The following is a 6,000-nucleotide window of genomic DNA, read 5'->3' on the forward strand; positions in this document are numbered from 1 at the left end:
AATAAAAACTTTCACTACATGCCTATCTAGGTGCAAAAGGCCCAAATGGTTTTAATTGGTTCAACGTGTTTCTGATTATTCACTAAATACTTATTCAGGTTTTTTGACAGCCTGAGCTACACTGTAGCAATCTAAATAGGAACAAGTTTGAACCGGTAATCTTCCTCAGTCTAACAGACACGGAGCCCTTTCTCGAACTCCTAAAACAAAAAGCAGTGTTTACCAGAAAAAAAAAAATCAGTAATAATGAGTATCTGAAATTTGATTCCACTTGAATTGTGAAAAACACTAATACAATTACTGATTTTACCCTTTGAAACTTGGGTTGTGTGTGAAGAAAGCAATTTGACCTGCAGAACAAAGTGAAGTAATGGTTCTCACAAGTCTATTACTATCAAGGTAATTTTTGGAGCAACTCAAGGTAATAAAAATTAAGGCATATTCGCTTAAGTGCTCCCCCCCCCCCCCAAATCACTCATTGCTTCTTTAGCAGGTTGGTACCCGAGTGACAATACTAAATGCAACAATGATGTGCAAGGAACTTTTCCATTGGCTCTGTGTCAAAGCAGAATCAAAGATCATTGTTTCCAGCCCCACTCAAGACAGGAGCGCATAATATCAGCTGACATTTCGGAGGGACTGCTGCATTGTTGGAGATGCCATCATTTAGACAAAGCGTCTACTGCACTGGTGTCAGCGAATGTTAAAAGATCCCATCTATTTTGAAGAGAAATGAATTCTTAACAGCCTGACCAGCAACTCTCCCTCAGATGACACCAAAAAACAACTGCCCATTCACCTCACTTTGTTGGCAAACTTTGATGTAAAATGGCTGCCACTTTTGCCTACCTTATAGTCATTGCACTTCAAAAATAAATTTATTGGACGTGGGAGTGCCTAACAGGCATAAAATGTTTTATAAATGCATCTTCCCACATTCTTGCTAAACCATCCAGAACTGGCAAGATTTAGATTGGAACTATGCCCCCAATAACTGACACACACAGTCCAAAAAATGACCATTTGTGCCTTCGGGTCATAAACCAACATGAAGCAATCCCAGTCTTCAACAGCATGGGGAAATATAAAAATATTAGATTTCTACCATGCAATTAAAATAAGTCCAAACTTTAGTGCAGTCCGTTTATATGAAACGTCAACGCCTGTTAACAATCTTGGAGCTCATTTGGAAATTAAACGTACGCCAATAGAGCACGTTGGGCTTGCACACCATAAGGAAGTTATCTTCAAGCCTTAAATGAAGAGGACTGGGGTAGCGCAACGAGGTTTTTCAATATAATTGAAATCAGCTAGAATCCAACCTCCGAGCGAGACAGACAGCTGACGGGCCAGCCAGAGACACAATACAGGCAAGCACGAGTGAAAAAAAAAAACACCCAATCGATAATGGCCCGGAAGGCGGGAACTCAACTGCTCCCCAGTTTGGTTCGCCTTGTCTCCAACGTTCAAAACGTGGTTTTAAAACACAAGTTTCACAATGCCTCCAGGGAGCGTCACCAGAACCGCGCAATGCAAGTCCCACCCGATGGGAGAAAAAAAAAGACACGAGTCTCACAGCACCACAAAAACACAAACAAGGGTCAAATAAATCTCCAACCCCCATCGCCCTGAATTATGCATTTGGTTTTTAAGAGTCAATTCAGGACACAATCCTTTAACAGGAAACAAGTTTCTTTCTTTTTAAGAGAGAGAAACAATACCACGATTGCCAAATTACGCAAAGAATTACAGTGTAAATATAAACAACACAAACACTGACTAAATGCAAATTTATATAACATCGCTTCAACAGCACAAAAGGGTGCAAAGTTTAAGCGAACTTGAGATAGCAAGGCTACACTAGTTTTTTTTCCCCAAAAAAGCTGAGGGAAAAAAAAATTCCTGGTCAAAGCAGCTTAATACAACCGCCCAAAAATTAGGTTAATACAAAGTATAGCTTCCGCTTCTCGCCAGTGCTTGCAAGATTTTGAAAAATGTATGAAAATATAAATGAAGGCCGGGCTTTAAACTATCATTCCAAGTATGTGGTCCAATCATTTTTGCATATTCACTGACCCTTTTGATAACAGCATTTTTTTTTAAACCTACGTCTCACTGCATCTACAAACGGATTTCAAACAAGTCTTTTCTTTTAGGGAGGAAGGAATGAACAGGTTATTACCAGAATGAGAAAAAAAATTGCAATGACTAAGTGAAACAGTCTATATAAAAAGACAGGGCGCGTGCTTTTTTTTGAGACAATTTACCTTCCTCCAAAACAAACGATAGTGAAAATGAAAGACACTCCCCTAAGCGTGTCGAGTGCCAAAATACAGGCCCCATTCCCCCTTAAAAACCCATGATCGTTAGAAAGAAAGCAGAGAGAGAGAGAACTGGTCCATTTACCTAATGGTTACAAATCCCTCCTCGAGATTCTCCTGAACTGAGTTGCAATTTATCCCAGATGAGGAATAAAAATAATAAAAGCTGCCCTTCCAATTCTAGAGCAGAATAGAAAGTCTCTTTGGTCTTTACTAAGAAGTGTTCACTTGGCAACAGTTGTTCCAATAATGATGATAGATATATATATATTTCTCTCGCGTGTTTTTTTTTCCTTGCTGCCCTCCTCTCTTACAAAGCTGCAGTTGAAAATAAATTAATCTTGTGATGAGCAAATCCCGTACAAACTTAAAGAGGATGATCTTCTCTCTTTTATAACCTCCCGGTGAATCTGAAAGCTTTGAAAATGCAGCAGAATGGTTTGAAAAAATGTAGATATCGCCCGGAGTGACTGTGGGAAGCTTTTCACTGCTGTTCGTCTTTTGCCTCACAAAAAAATCTAACAACCGGTTGCAACCAGTTCTCACTGGGAGATTCCATCTTCATGTAGCCCGTCCGGAAAAAGACGGAAACACCCGAACGGCCACCGAAAGCTTCGCCACTGAAATCCTTTTTTTTTAAAAAAAACAAACCTCACCTGCTTAATACCTTCATTATTGTTCAACATTGGAATGATTTCATTCCTTTTATTCCCCCCCAAAAAATGATATCATTACAGTTTGAGTGTTTTTTCTTCAGTAAACCCACACCCCCACTTCCCCACCAACGCCTGATGAAAATAACATGTTTTGTTCCCCACCCTATTATCATTACAAATGTAGGTCTAAAACAACAAGGGGGTCAAATCACTTCATATATTTCCACCTGATGTGTTTGGACACAAATGATTCTGATGTGATGGGAGTTAATTTGTTATTTTTCAGTCACAGGTTTGGTTACATTTTTACCGCGCTGCTGGCGGATACATTGTAGCAACCGCCACAGAATTCCAAATTCCACAGATACAGGCCATGTTTTCCAGTCATTCTTAACTGGGAACTGATTGATTGGCTTTTTCTTATATAATCATACGTGTATATTTAGTCTGTTCTAGTGTCTTCTACTCTACACTGTCGCTTGCCTCGCCCGCGCAATCTATGTAACGTAACCACCCCCACCCACTCCCCCAGTGTTGCTCATGAATGGGAGTCACGTCACGAATATCGCGGAAAATGGGAGGAGGAGGAGGGGGGAAATGTGGGCAAATGCTGTAGAATTGGCCCGACTGAGCTACTGCAAACCTTCCTTTCTTACTGATTTCCCTTCTTCCCGTACGTCTGTTTACGATTAATCTGAGCAGTTTGTGCAGGCGCAGGCTCTCCTGCTTCACTCCCACCTGCTGCGATGGAAAAGGAGCGTTTTCATGTGGTGGTTTCTTTTTGTGGAGGTCACTTCGTGTTGCACAGACACACACCAGTCGCGCCCCCCAGGGATACCAAGCGTCCAGCATTGTCCTGGATTCTTCAGGGATTGAAGATTAATCTCCTGCACACTTGCGAGCAAACATAGAGGCATTAACAAAAATGTATATGTTTCATTTTCTTTGAACACTTTTGTTTATTAGTTATACAAATATTGGAGATGCCTGACTGGGTGGGGTGGTTGCAAGCCGTGAAACACACACAGACACACATCGCCTGATGCAGAGCAGGGTTCAAAATGTTCCTGCTCCAAAAGTACTAAGTCCAACTTTTGTTTTGTTTGTACTTCGGCTTCTTTCGATATGTTACTATACTTTAATTTTACACACACGCATTCAAAAACAGCATTTTTTTTTGTGTATCCACCCAAGCCACCCATCTGGTGGGCATGATATTAGTGATTTAAGGACTAATATACTTCTGTATATTGTGTAGATTTGCAGAGAATATATCTTGTACTTAATCTGAATCTACCCATGTCATTATGATATTGACTGAAAACTTTTCAATTGCAATCAAAATTAGCTAGCTTGAATTTTTTTTCATTAAGATATTTAAATTCCAATTCACATTAACCTCTGTGTGGGAGAAATACTTTTTGGTGTCTGTCCCTAAAAAATAAACTTGCCCTTCTCAGTCCTGAACTTTTGTGCCAGTTTTGGCTCAGTGGGTTGTACTCGTGCCTCTGAGTCCCAAAGTTGTGGGTTCGCCTCCCATTCCAGAGACTTGCGCACTAAATCTGGGATTATACTTCAATGCCAGCACCAAGGGCATGCTGCACAGTTACAGTTGCTGTCTTTTGGATGAGATGTAAAATTAAGGTCCTGTCAGCTCTCTCAGATGGATGTAAAAGTCCCCATATCACTGTTTCGAAAGACAGGAGAGTTCTCCCCAGTTTCCCAGCTAATATTTATTCATCAATTTACACCTAAAAACAGATAATCCAGTCATTATCTCACCGATATATATATATGGGACTTTACTTTGTGCAAATTGACTGTCATGTTTCATCCCTCATGAAAGCAAGGACATTTCATTGGCTGTAAAGCACTTTGCGATCTCCTGAGGACATGAAAGGCACTATATAAATGCAAGTCTTTCTTCCTTGTCCTGTTGACCTGGCTTATTAATTAATCTATTAAGTATTGTATATATCTTTTTAAAGCCTCCTCTGAGAGAACTCTTTTTAAAGCTGAGGAGCCTAAGTAAATCTATTTCCCTGTAGCTCCTTCCTTTAACATTGAAAGCTCCTCTACCCCTCCAAAGTGATTTGGATATGGGGACCAAGTGTAATGTTTCTAAATTTGCTGATGACATGAAACCAGGAAGGAATGCAAGTTGTGAGGAGGATGCAAGAAGGCTTCAAAGGGATTGGGACAGGCTAAGTGAATGGGCAAAAACATGACAGATGGAATATAATGTGAATAAGTGTGAAACGATCCACTTTGGTAGAAAAAACAGAAAGGCAGAGTGTTTCTTAAATGGTGAGAGGTTGGGAAGTGTTGATGTCCATAGAGACCTGGGTGTCCTTGTTCATGAGTCACTAAAAGCTAGTATGCAGGTGCAGCAAGCAACTAAGAAGGCAAATGATATGTTGGCCTTCATCAGAAGGGGGTTTTGAGTACAGGAGTAAAGAAGTCTTGCTGCAATTGTATAAAGCCTTGTTGAGATCGCACCTGGAGCACTGTACAGTTTTGGTCTCATTATCTAAGGAAGGATATACTTGCCATAGAGGGAGTGCAACGGAGGTTCACCAGACTAATCCACGGGATGATGGGATTGTCTTATGAAGAGAGATTGCAGAAACTGGCCCTGTATTCTCTAGAGTTTCGAAGAATGAGAGGTGATCTCATTGAAACTTACAAAATTCTTACAGGGATTGACAGGGTAAATGTGGATAGGATGTTTGCTCTGGCTGGTGAGTCTAGAACAAGGGTACATAGTCACAGAATAAGGGGCAGGCCATTTAAGACTGAGAGGAGGAGGAATTTCTTTACTCAGATGGTGGTGAATCTATGGAATTCTCTACCCCAGAAGGCTGTGGAAGCTCAATCATTGAGTATGTTCAAGGCAGTAATTGATAGATTTCTGAATATTGATGACATCAAGGGATCTGGGGATAGTGGGAAAAATGGCTTGCAGGTAGATGATCAGCCATGATGTATTTGACTGGTGGAGTAGGCTCGATGGGCCAAATGGC

The 6,000-nt window shown here is 40.6% G+C and overlaps 1 protein-coding gene across 2 annotated transcripts in view; it reads right to left on the reverse strand.

Moving 5' to 3' along the window:
* The window catches only part of LOC137373607 (exportin-1-like), a 91,077-nt gene extending 87,425 nt beyond the window's left edge, over window positions 1–3,652 (reverse strand). The window contains exon 1 of one of the 2 annotated variants that reach the window (XM_068038623.1): window positions 3,634–3,652. The gene's annotated coding sequence lies outside the window, so the exon portion shown is untranslated. Of the gene's footprint in view, window positions 1–2,406; window positions 2,887–3,633 lie in introns of those variants that run through there. The other variant, XM_068038622.1, reaches the window with a different exon arrangement.
* Window positions 3,653–6,000: the final 2,348 nt, after the last annotated feature.

This window comes from Heterodontus francisci, chromosome 9 (assembly GCF_036365525.1).
Source record: "Heterodontus francisci isolate sHetFra1 chromosome 9, sHetFra1.hap1, whole genome shotgun sequence".
Taxonomy (NCBI): Eukaryota; Metazoa; Chordata; class Chondrichthyes; order Heterodontiformes; family Heterodontidae; genus Heterodontus; species Heterodontus francisci.